The sequence below is a fragment of the Trichomycterus rosablanca genome, chromosome 13 (assembly GCF_030014385.1).
Source record: "Trichomycterus rosablanca isolate fTriRos1 chromosome 13, fTriRos1.hap1, whole genome shotgun sequence".
In the NCBI taxonomy this organism is placed as follows: domain Eukaryota; kingdom Metazoa; phylum Chordata; class Actinopteri; order Siluriformes; family Trichomycteridae; genus Trichomycterus; species Trichomycterus rosablanca.
Window position 1 is genome coordinate 2,207,326 of NC_086000.1, and position 13,337 is coordinate 2,220,662.

Consider the following 13,337-nt stretch of genomic DNA (forward strand, 5'->3'; position numbering starts at 1 on the left):
GCACTGTATTAATAATGAACACATTAATTCTTGCTTTAGAGAGAAACTGTGGACAGAAAATCTTAGATTATTCTCTGCTCAGAGCACAGCTAGAGTTATTTCTTACAGAATTGCATCTTTATCAACGAGGAACATCAGCAGACCTACCTTTTCACAGTAAGTCTATAGTCACAGACACAGTGGAAACAGATGAAACACAACAAAATTAAAGTTTCAGCAGATTTACAATTTTAATAACTTATTTTCAAACTGTTTCAGATATATAGGATTTGGGATTGTAGGCCTACACACCAGTGTGTCTGTTTAGGTTTTAAAATGAAACCATTATTTAATTCTTATTTAATAATTTATTATTTTTTATTAGTTTTAGTTTTAAAAATCACACTGCATTTCAGTACCAAACAGAATTGACCTCCCACTTCCACAAGAAAGCTTTTGTATTATGGAACTGAAACATGTATAACAACACAATAGTGTTTTGGGTACCCCTCCAGCTGGCAGTAATTGGAATTGAACTGCAGCCTTTTAATTATTAGTCCAGTACTTAAACCATGGTCTAAAAGGCTAAATTAAAATCTATACATTTGAGAAAGACTATTAAAAAGGTATCAAACTGTGGAATCATGGATGTCAATGAAAACTCTACAAGACCAAGAAAGCTCTTGGTAAAGCTCCCATGTGTTTGCAAAGTGCCTGTTATGGAGGTTTATGGGTTTAAGGTTTATAGAGTCTGTATGAGTGGTGGTACAATGTTCTGTTGTACAGTGTGACCTTTCTAAACAATTTTTTATTATCTGCATGGAACCTCATCATGAATGTCAACATCTGAAATATGCGAAACATCTAGTTACTAAATGTATGTTTGTAAAAATGTGATAATCTAAAAAGGAACCTGAAGTGTGTATAGAGATTGGACTACAAGTAGGACTAATTGGAAATAATTAAAAGTTGTTCCTGGGAATTAAAGCCCAAACACCCTCACCCTTCCTACCATCATACACAGGCGTAAGCCAGTGTTTGGATCTATTATGTGTCACTTATTGAAGAAACGTTGAAGACTGGAGATGAGTGCAAAAGAAAAGAGTACTTATGGTTTTAACCACCAGCTGTATCATGTTGTATTTTTATTCTTCTTTAAAGTGCCTTTCTAAGGCCAGGTGGACGTCAACAACTGCTCCGTGGTACTTTAGCTCTATCTGGTGGTCGTGCTTGGTACCGTGTATTAAATTAGGTGTATTAAATAAAACAGAATGCTTAACAATGCATTATTATAACATTGCATCCACCACAAGCTCAGCCCTCTGCCCAGGTATGTATCAGATTTGTTCTAAAGACTGAGTGTTAGATCTTTGAACTGTCATACGCATGGGCCACAAGATGGGTGAATAGTGCTTACTTCTTAAACTGTGATTAAAAGTGTAAAAAATTAAAATAGCCCATGTATTATGGTTTAAATAGCCTAAATCACAATGGATCTTTTTTTTTGCATATGTACCTTCACTACTACTACTTGGATTTACATTTTGTCCAGGATTTTTTAGAGGTGGATGCTGCATGAGCTTACATGTTTTGGAATTTTTAGTGAAGTGTTGCATCTTATAAACTACTTGGTTACATTATACTGTACTCCAAAGTCAAAAGTAAGCTTATTGAGACAAGGTTTGCAAACTAAGGGTGGAGAACACTGAAAGGAGAACATATTAATGCCCCTCCCTGGTCAGAGTTGTTCACTGTATGATTACAATCATACTGCAATTTTTAATTCACAGTTACAATTTAAAACCTAATCTCATATTGTTCACAATGTACAAATGTAAAAATTATGACATTATGTGAAATGCATGTGAAAAAATTTTTGTAAAAGGTTTTACAGGCATTGGAATGAAAAGAACAAAGAAATGTCATGTTCTTTATAAACTTTATAAATTTTTGTAAATATACATTCATAAGTAATGACTAAAACACAGGCAGTTGTGACAGGCAGTGTAAGAATATATATTTCTGGTTTTTTTTACAGTCAGACTCAAAAACATTACATACTAAGAGCTGAAACATTTATGATTAATAAAGGTTTAGTAATAGCACTTGTTTAGTAAGAGCACCCACAACTTACTAAACGTTTAGTAATAGCACTCACAACTTAATAAAAGTTTAGTAATAGCACTCACAACAAACTTATGATTATCTTATCTTGACATTATTAACAATCTATGCTGTTGTGTATTTCTAAATACACAAATGTATGTTCAAACTATAATCAGGTTCTATTAGGTTTAATATTGGCACAAAGTCATTCATAATCAACTATATGAACACAAATCCATAACGTATCAAAACCAAAAAAATCTAAAATGAAAAAAAAATGAAATGAACACAAGAAAAAATCATTAAAATGTCTGTCTTAAGTAATGTTAAAGGTGTTCTTTAGACTAGTAAGAGCCTGGTCTTTAGTGATGTTCTTCCATTCATCTGGATACACAGCTGGCAGTGCTTCGTATCTTTCAGCAAATTTGTCATTAAATGTCACCAGCACAAACTTCCAGTAATCAGACGCCTCAGCAGACATGTCGGGAGCAATATGCCAGTCTGGGTAGATGGTGCGGTAGTCTTTGCAGGGATGAGGTTGGAAATTTGTTTCATGATTTTGAAATGCCCCATTGCCATGTACACTGGATGTACAAATCTCTTCAGAGAGGATGTTAGTACTCAGATTTGTGTATGCGCTGAGTCCTTGTGATCTGTGCACAGCTGCATGGTGTTGTGAATGTTTCTTTCCTCCTGCCTCACATGGGGTTGTGCAAAATGGACACTTCTTACCACAACCAAACACCCTCTTGAAGAGCTCATCTTGTGGTTTTATAGACACTTTTGTCAGTGTCTCAGTAACATCAGATGATCTTGAAATCTCTTCTTTTAGTTCCTGTTTCAAATCATTTAAACATTCTATGAGACTTTTGGTAAATGGATTGCAGCAGCTTGTGTTCTGAAAAAGAACTCCTTCTACCGTGTTCATGGAGATTGAAAGAACATTGCTGAGAGCTTTGCAAAACTTCTTGATGAACTTTGCTGTACCTTCTGCATTGTTGGGCAAAGGAGACCCATCATCTTCATATTTCAAAGATTCCACTGTTGTCATGATAGTTTCACTTATGATATTTAGTTTCTTTGTTTTTAATTTCTCTAAAGTTTTGTCTTTGGAAAAGCAATCAGAGATGTGAGTCAATATCCAGTTTTTGACGTAAGTCTTATAATGCAAAATGTACTCAACAAACTCATTAAAGTCAAATTTTTCCAGCATCTCTTTCTGAATGGTGTACTGAAACAGCACTCGTGAACCATACTTAGTGGGATTGTTCTCTAAAACTGCATCAACAATGTCGGTTCCGAGGGACTGATCAATGTAGTCAATCACTGCTGGTTTGAGACAAAGCTGAACGAAGTCTTGTGCTTTTCTCTGACACTGGTCATTTTTTCTGTACAGATCAATGAAGTCCGATAGATACTTGACTTTAAATTTATTTAAATGTTTTAAAGGATCTTGCTCGTCTAGGAATTTCTTGTGCATTTCAAGGAATTTTCGAGAGGCAATGCCGCAAATGTGCAATTTAAGATCTAGTTCAAATTTGGTTCTAATTTTGGAGCCTGCATCTTTTAGTTGTTTATCAGCTTCCTGAAGTACATCTTTTGTAAATGTTTCTTGATAATCATTTTTTGACTGAGCATGTTGTTCAATTATTTTGGTGCAGTTATTAATAACATTAATTGCAATTTCTTTAAGATATTGCTTTGCACTGTGATTGGTAAAGAATTGTTTTACTTTTTTCCATGCTTTTACATGTTCATCTTTAACCTTAAATTCATCTCGCCCACATTGTGTTAAATTACGAACTTTTTGCAAGTCCTCTGTGACCTTGCGATGTGCTAAACCTGCCCGCAAATGCTTAAAGACATCAGCTGGAACATCTTTTTCAGGTAGACCACTGATGTTTGTGACCTCTGTTTTCCACATGCTATCAAAAACAGCTTTGAGATCGTCATCAGACATCTCATCTTTACGATGTTTGTTATTTTCCAGTAGCTGCAGGACTTGCTGCTCGATCTCGGCAGCTTGCTTTCTGTGAATCTCTTCTACTTTCTTTTTGTTTGTTTTCATCTCAACAGCAGCGTCCAATTTTCTTCTCACTTCATCCTTCAGTTCACTCTCCAGAAATTTGATACTATTAGCAAAATCTGTTTTGTACTTTTCCACCAAATGTACATGTCGATCCTTCCTTCTGTAGTAGTCTTTTAATTTTTTATTAATTACCTCCACTTGAGATGCAATCTCTTTTGCTGCATTGTCCTGCAGTGGGTCAACAACTTCATGAACTGATGCTGCATTGGTGTTAGTGTTAGATATTTCAACTGTTGCACTTGAAAGCCAGTCGAGGATGTGTCTTCTGAAGGACCACTCCCATTCAGAATACTCTTTACAAAGGTTTTCATAGGCATGAGCCACAAGAGTGTTTCTAAAACTAAAGATAAAGTTCTCAAACTTCACCGCTCTCCATAAGCTGCTCACAAACTTCAAGAATTCTGGGATTTGAAAGGGTTCTTCATTTTTTCTTGCTTTAAGCATCTCCAAGAGGTTTTTCTTAAAATCTAAAACGGCTGCACTGTAGCCTGTGTTAACTGGTGCCATTGGTGGTGTGCCATGCCATAGGCCTGGTATGTACCAGTTATTCTTTTCCACATCGTAATCCAAAACATCAGTAAATTTATTCACATGAGGTTGCTTTTCCATTTGTGCTGCAATTACTGTCATCTCATTTAATTGCTCCAGTAGCTGTTTCCTGTCTGTCTTGTTTTTGTCATGTGCTGATACACCAGCAACATTCTGGTGAACAAAATAACAAGCTTTTTTCTTTCCGACTTCCTTCATCCGTAAAAAAGCATGAACTGCTATCTGCAGGACATCTTTCATCTCTGTGGAGTTCTCCATTGCTATATTAATGATGGTCACGTCACTAAGACCAATCACAAATGTGGCCAGTTCATTGTCATGCTCATAACTGTCCTCCAGTTTTGCCAGTGCGGGTGATTTCAAACCCTCAGTATCAACTAAAAGGACAAAGTCACATTGTAGCTCCTCCTTGAAGTCTTCACCCACAGGAAGAAACAGCATGTAGGCGCCGCGGGTGCATCGACCACTGCTGACAGCGAACTGAACGCCGAACATTGTGTTGAGCAGCGTTGATTTACCGGTGCTCTGAACTCCTAACACAGTCAGAACCAACAAACGGCTTTTCTGCCCAACCATCCTGTGAAGCTCTTTGAGAACATCCCTCACCCATTTCTCTGGTATATTTGATGCATCTCCATCCAGTAATTCAAGAGGAAAACCATCCAGAAGTAACTTTGCTGCCACACTGGGGAGATTTTTAATTTGGTCAGATATGTTAGTTGAATTAAATGATGCTGTCTCATAGATTTGTCCCATTTCTCTCATGTAATGCTCTATGCCAAGAGAGCTATCAAGAAGCTCTTTGTCTAATTGCTTAATGGCATCTCTGTCTTTCATTTGTTCACACTCTGTGTATTTGTGTCGAAGTTTTGACATGTCTTTTCTCGATCGCATGTCCAACTTTAGTCCCAACCATTTGAGAAAGAAGGCTCGTTCTGTATTGTTAAATGTCATTAAAGCATTTATGAAGACATTCATTACTTTCGTCATTGTGTACTGGCTTTGTTTGTTCAAAATCTCGTCTTTTTCTTTTTGAAGTTCAACCTTGTACATCTCCAAGCTCTGTTCTCCTACATTTTTTAATCTGCATTGCTCTTTTTGAATCTGAGCCAGTCTTCTACAGTTTTCACCTTGTAGTGGCAGCTGTGTGTTTTTATAGTCTGTTATTTGTCGAACTCCAATAGTTTTCATGATTTCCTCTGCTTTTCTCTCTGCTGATACAGAGGCAGTGCTTTGAGTTTCATCAATGGCAATACCTAATTCATGAGCAACCTCTTTCATTGAGTCAATTTTACATGATTTATGATGCTTGTTTACCACTTTCCTGATGGTTGATTGGATCATATTTGAGAAACTAGCCAGATTGACTTTTTGACTTTTTCTAATGACATGTTCTCTGTCTAACTGCAGTGTATCAACTGCTGCTTCAATAGATGACTTTGCATTCTGACTCATATTTCCATGAGTATTTAGCACAAAAAACATTTTGGACTTTATTTCCTGTAAAGTGGCAATAAGCCTTTGCTCTTTTTGATCAACACTGTCCAGGAACACAAAGACAGCAGCTGAGACTCGAGTAAGGAAACAAAATTGTGTCTCAAAAGTACAAACATCTCCTCGTAAATTCACAATAGCCACTGGTTCAGGAAAGACATCAATGCTGCTGTTCCCACATGGCAGATTCCAGCATATTTCAACCATGCCATTAGCGATCACTCTGGGAGTAGAGCCTCCAATCATTTCTCGGTGGGAAAAGAAATCGGGATGCTGCTGAGATTTATTGAGCACTTGATTTAAAACTTGGGACTTGGACAAGCTGCAGTTACTTAAACGCACAAATGAGATCAGGGGAATTTGTGCATGAACAACGCTGTCTTCAACAAAGCCTTTGGATTCAGACATTGAATGGGGACGCCATTCTTTCATGATACCTCTCAGAGCCCATAACATAAGTGTGCACTGATCATGAGCTCCCTGAGGTAATATGAAGGGTACTGCAAACTGGCACATTGACATTTTCAGGACCATTTCTTGCTGGAGGAAACTGTCTGCACAAGCAAAGAGGGCAGCGTAAAGATCTAGAGTGTTTGGTCCACTATCGCTTTCCTCATCAGCAAACAGGTCATTTGTTTCATCATTTTCATCAGGTGCACAGAGTAAAGATCTTGAATTAGAATTCACCATCAGTAGCTTTTTTAGGAAGGCCCATGGTAATGCTTTAAGTGAGTCCACTTCTTCATCAGCCACACTGGCACTGTTGATCTCCAGTAAAGATTTTAGAGTCAGCTTGTTAGGGTAGTACTTTTCAAGTCCCAGTTTTCTTAGAAGTAATAAAAGAGTCTCTGTGAATAAAGAATATTTTAATTTAATATTAGTGTTATTAGAAAAAATATGAAGCTTTTAAAAAATGTGCTGCAATAAAATCTGTGTAACGTTTGCGAGAATACATAACCTACAACATCACACTTATGCAAAACTGCTGTTTTTATATTTAAAATTTATACTGATACAGAATATTGGATCGGTGCCAGCCATGGTTTGAACCCAAGATATTTCATGTTTTGTCTGCTTAACTTCAGTTCATTTATTAATAAACCTGGAAAGACTCTGATGAGTAAAGATGATCAGATGATCTCCAGTTTGTCAACAAATGTGTGAGAAAATTATTAAAATGTTTAAAAACAATGAACCTCAAAGATCAGAATGCATTTGCATATTTCTCTTTCTACAGTGCAGAATATCATTAAACCATTTAAGGAATCAGGAGGAATTTCAGTGATCTTCCATGCCTCAGATGGCACTGCATTCAGATTACTCTGGCAAACCTATATCAAGCTCTGCAATATGGAGTTACTGCACAAATGGCACTTAAAACGTAAAAAAAAAAGAAAGAGACTTATGTTAACCATGTCCAGAAGCGGCGTTGACTTCTCTGGGCTCGGAGGCATCTAGGATGGACCATCACACAGTAGAAACATGTATTGCGTTCAGATGAATCGGCATTCCAGCTCCAGATCAAAGACGAAAAAGACCATGCAGGCTGTTATTCAAAAGCCAGGGTCTGTCATGGTATGGGGCTGTGGCAAAGGATATTTACACTTTTGTGATGGCAGCATTAATGCAGAAAAGTACATTGAGATCTTGGAGCAACATGTGCTGCCTTCAAGACGTGGTGTTTTCCAGGGATGTTTAGGCATTTTTTCAACAAGACGATGCAAAACCACCTGCTGCACACAATACAAAGGTGTGGCTGCGGAAAAAGAGGGTACGGGTGCTGGACCGGCCTGCCTGCAGTCCTGACCTGTCCCCAATAGAGAACGTGTGGAGAATTTTGAACCCCGTACTGCTGCACATCTTAAGACGTGTTTGCAGGAAGATTGAGAGAAAATAAAAGCTGAAACAGTAAATCACTTGGTCACTTCGGTGCCAAAATCTCTTTTAAGTGGTGAAAAGGAACGGCGACATTACAAAGTGGTAAATGCTTTACTGTCCCACCTTTTTTTGGAATGTGTTGCAGGCCTGAAATGCAGGAATGGATGTTTGTTAATAAATGAAATGAAGTTGAGCAGAAAAAACATAAAATATCTCAGGTTCATTTTTATTCAGGTTTAGGTTTATTATTTGCATTTTACATGCTGTCCCAATTTTTTTCTGATTTGGGGTTGTAGAAATGGGTATTAACTTTTTCACACTAATGTGACACAAATAGAAAAAAACACAACTATATGCCCCTTTATGCTACCGTTACAAACTTAACACTAACTTACCTCCAAGCTGCCCTGGGGGCGTTGGATTGGATCTTGAGCCACAGTTTAGCACTATGAGCAATATGCAAAACAAAATGTAAGACTGTCAGTAGCCTAAAGATTTTAAATAAATAAAAATACAGTCTGGTATACTAAAAAAAAAAATATGTGGATAAGGAGTATCACTTTAAAGTTATTAAATGACAGATGCACGTCTGTTAGAATAAAAATCTATGAATAGTATGTATTAACTCTGAGAGCTCTGACAATTAAAATATGATATCTAGAATTACAAAGTGAAATATGGCAACTAAAAAAGTTCAATCAGTAGATGCTTAAATTACTAAAAGTCTCAAAAGTCATGCCAGCATTTGTCAGACAAACAGTATCAGCAAAGAAGAAGCTTACTGACAAGGAATAAGCGCTAATTTGTTAAATAGACTTTAAATTGTTGTAATCAAGTTCTGGAAAGCAGACAGCCCAGCAAGATCTTCACCTCTTTTATCCTCACCACAAACAATTTATTACATTTATCCAAAAGGATTCCCTGTTAAATTCTTATTTATGTTGATTTTGTAAGAGGAAACTTACTTTTTTACACTTACTTTACAGGGAACAATTTTGCTCATTTTAATGCACAATAACTGTTGAGTTGCTGAATGGAACACACTGAATAAAAAAAAATAACCAAGTGACACATTTAATGTCCTATAATTTTAGACCTGGTTCAAATATTTGCATTGGCATAAACGGATATAAAAGCTTTTTGCGAATTAAATAAATAAAGCTGCTCTAGATCCAATGTTTTAGGTTTTATTTTATTTTGTCCATCCCCTGTATACAGTATACACAGTGGTGTATAAAGTATAAAATATTGTGACGTACATTTCTGGTGAAATACTTGTATTTTTTATGATTTATACATCACTAATTATATGCATGGATAAAAATACTTGAATAGAAGTTTTACAGTATTCCTACTTTCAATGTTATCTGTGACAGGCCGTTTTCCTTCAGCACTGTTGCTTATAACAGTTTCTCAAAAATATCTGTTGGGGGAAGAAACAAAACAGAACAAAATAAATATTTACATTGACATAATTAGGTGTAACTGAAGTCTGTTGAGCTACAGACTAAACCAGTCAGAGCTGTTTTATACCTTATATTGGTTAGGCAGAAGAGTAATGGCTGACTGTCAAAAAATAATAGCATTGTATGATTTCAATTTTATGGCAATCCACACTCAAGTGAATTTTATTTAGGGCCTTTTCATTAACAACTCAAATACAAAACACATATTTCCAGCTCTTAATCAACACTTTCATTCTGTAGTACATGTAGACTATAGTCTACTATTGGGGACTTGTCCATTAACAATTGTTTGTTTAAGTCTGAGGTTAATATCCTAATCAGTTCTGGTGCTGCTTCTACAATAACTGACATGTGACCTGTGCATATGTGCATTCTAAGTATGAAGTAAGTCAAATATTTAGTTTGTGATTGTGGTCTGACACTGTGGTCACTGACCAATGACTGTTAGTGACACTAAGAACTGTTGTTTTCATAAGATTTAATTAAATTAATCATTTTTGCTTCACTCAACAAAGGCATTTTTACCAATCCCATTACTTTGTGTGTAAATGCATTTCGTCAAACATGCCAGTGAGACAACAGCATCCCCTCATGCTTATTTTAATTAGAAATGACTGCAAGTCATGTGGATTGGAATGACAAAAGTCCATAGTGGAATAAAATCCCTATCACAACATGTTTGAAGTTTAGACCCTGATATTTAAAGCTGGTCCAAGCTGCAGGCAAAACATATTTGTTCTCACAAAAACCAGAAGTGTACAAATCACCTTTTGTACAAATCAACTAACAATTGTGACTGAATACTGTCCAAGCAATTAAGATTAAGGGCTTTGCTTAGAGGCCCAACAGTGGTAACTTAGCAGTGGTGGGGCTTGAACCTGCAGCCTTCTGAATACTTGTCTAGTACATTAACCACTGAGCTAACCCTGCCTAATTTATTACGATTTCACTATTTCAAATAATTTCAAACACTGTTTTTGTTTTATTCCTTCAATAAATGATCAAATGATGATTTTTGCTCGATTATATTACTTAAAGTGCAGTAAAAGTGTTTTGAGCCTCTGTAGTCAATTTGTCATGAAGGTTGTGCATTATTATCATTGCAAAATTGTTTCATAAACTTCTTACATCTTCTTAAATTGGAAAATAAAACTCTATAGAAGACATCTGTATAAAATGGCCAATTGTATTTATGTGTGTGTACACAATGATTATCAGCTTGTGTAAATAGATCAGTTAATAAAACTTGCATTATTCTGATAGAAATGTAACATCATTACCATCCATGATGGGTGAACAGTGCTTCATCCCAAACTGTGATTGAAAGTGTAAAAATGTAAATGGCCCATGTATTATGGTTTAAATAGCTTAAATCACAATAGCTCTTTTTTGCATATGTACTTGAAAGCCATAAACATTTTGTCCAGGAATTTTTAGAGGTGGATGCTGAATGTGCTTAAATGTTTTGGAATTTTTAAATAAGTGAAGTGTTTAAATTCTGCATCTTATAAACTAGTTGTTAGAAACCTACACACTAAAGTAAAAAAATTAATTTTTTTAAATTTAATATTTGAATGTTTCTTAAACAGATAATACACAGGTAAAAAAAAAAAAAAACATCTGTTAAACTTTTTCAATAAAGACAATTGCATCAACTTGTAAAGTAACGAATAACAGTTACCAAAAATTCTTTGTGCTTACCAAAGATAATGACACTCGGATGTTTACATCTTGATTAGTTTACATCTTGATGCTGTTACTGTTTTTCATGCTTCAGTAAATCAGCTTTAAATTAAAATTTAAAAAAATTTAAACAGACATGTAAACTGGATGGGCTACACTTGTGTTAAAGCAAAATATAATGCTCACATTTGGACACTGTATGGTTATATTATACTGCAAAGTCGAAAGTAAAAATCATTGTGACAATAAGGGTGGAGAAATCTGGGAGAACTACATTCCTGTGTAAGGACACATTAATGCCCTTCCCTGATCAGTGTTGTACACAGTATGACTACAATCATACTGCAATATTCAATTCACAGTTGGGATTTTACAACCTAACCTCATATTGTTTGCAGTAAGTTCAAATTAATTTCTAACAAAAACAATAACAAGTAAAAACCATAAAGAATGTAATTTGAGTTCAATGTTTTAGTTCATTCTGGGGTAGAATAAGTCTGTTGGTGAGTTCTAGACATTGTGAGCGCAGTCACCACAGGTTTTCATTACATCCAGTAGGAGAGCACTGGAGGGAAGAAAAAAAATCTGAGTTTCTTAGAAATATATGCTTAGAGAAGAACAAAAACAGAAACACAACATTGACATAATTAAGTGTAACTGAAGTCTGTAGGGCTGCAGAACTGAATCAGTCAGAGCTGTTTTATACCTTATATTGATTAGGCAGAAGAGTAATGGCTGTCAAAAAAAAACAAAATTCTTGAGCAGAATGTATTTGTACAATTATTCTAATCATTAATTTCCTGATTCTGTAGTACATTAACGGTGAATCCTTATAATAGCTTTTGCCAACATTGGTACATTAACAGCTGTTTGGTGAGTTTTTACGTCAGTTATCTGGTCAGTTACTGTATGTTGCTGTTGCCTGCAAACAGTTTTTTATATCACAAAACTAAAAGTAAGAAATTCACCAGTGTAAAGTGGACACCTTCCCATGAGTTTGTTGGAAATCCCCATTCCAAAATCATGACCATTACTGTAATGTTGGCTTACCTTTTCCAGCTATAACAGTCTCTATGCTTTTGGAAAGGCATCAAGATTTCAGAATGTGTCTGTGAGAATTTATCATTTTGTTTTTTTAAATATATAGTGTCTGCTCCAGCACAAGAACTAAGTAAGCACTGAACAGAGAATATTTAATCTTTGTCTGTACAAAGACATATTGTAGAAAATTTACCCATGAAGTAACCAGGCGCTAAGGACCAATTTAAATATTTGCGTGTTATGTGCTTATAAAGTAAATGTTTATAATTAAATAGATTTAGGGCTGAACACTGGTGTGGTTCAAACAAATTAAAACTTTTAGAGCAGAATTGAATTTTCAGGTAAATATTCTAAGTCACTGTATAAAACAAGTTTGCAGATTAGTAAATTTAATGTTATTTATTTTATTTATGAAGCACTTATTGCACCTGGATCATAACTTGTGAATATTCTGCTTAATTTATTTCTCTTAAGAAATCTAAAAATATTTGTGCAGAGGTTGTCAAAGGCATGGGCCACAAGAATGTACCTAAAACTCAAAATTTTTACAGCTCTATATTAGCCGCTCATCGATTTTAAAAACTCTCAATGTAATACACATTTTCTTGTATTAAGCATCTACAAGAGACCTTTCTCAAAATGAAGCTTCAGTAAACAGGTGCACTTGCTGGTGTGCATTTACTTTTGTGACATTTAGCTGACACTTTCATCCAAAGCGACATACAATTAAGTCTGAATACAGTTCAAGCAATTAAGGGTTAAGGGCCTTGCTCAGAGATCCAACAGTGGCAACTTGGTGGTGTTGAAGCTTGAACCGGCAACCGCTGTACCTTAAATGCTGAGCTAATAAGCCTTCAATTGTGTATGTAGTTATTTTCAAAATCATATTTCAAAACATTAGTGATTTTTTACAGTGTAAATTCTAATGTTCTTAAATAATTGTTCCAGGAGCTGATGTGTCTTTTCTCACATGCATGCATGAAAAGTCAAACTTATTCTTTTTTATTCCATATACACCGATCAACCACAACATTAAAACCACCTCATTGTTT

At 35.5% G+C, this 13,337-nt stretch overlaps 1 pseudogene; it reads right to left on the minus strand.

Moving 5' to 3' along the window:
* Positions 1-4,667: 4,667 nt before the first annotated feature.
* On the minus strand, positions 4,668-10,848 carry LOC134325630 (up-regulator of cell proliferation-like; annotated as a pseudogene).
* Positions 10,849-13,337: the final 2,489 nt, after the last annotated feature.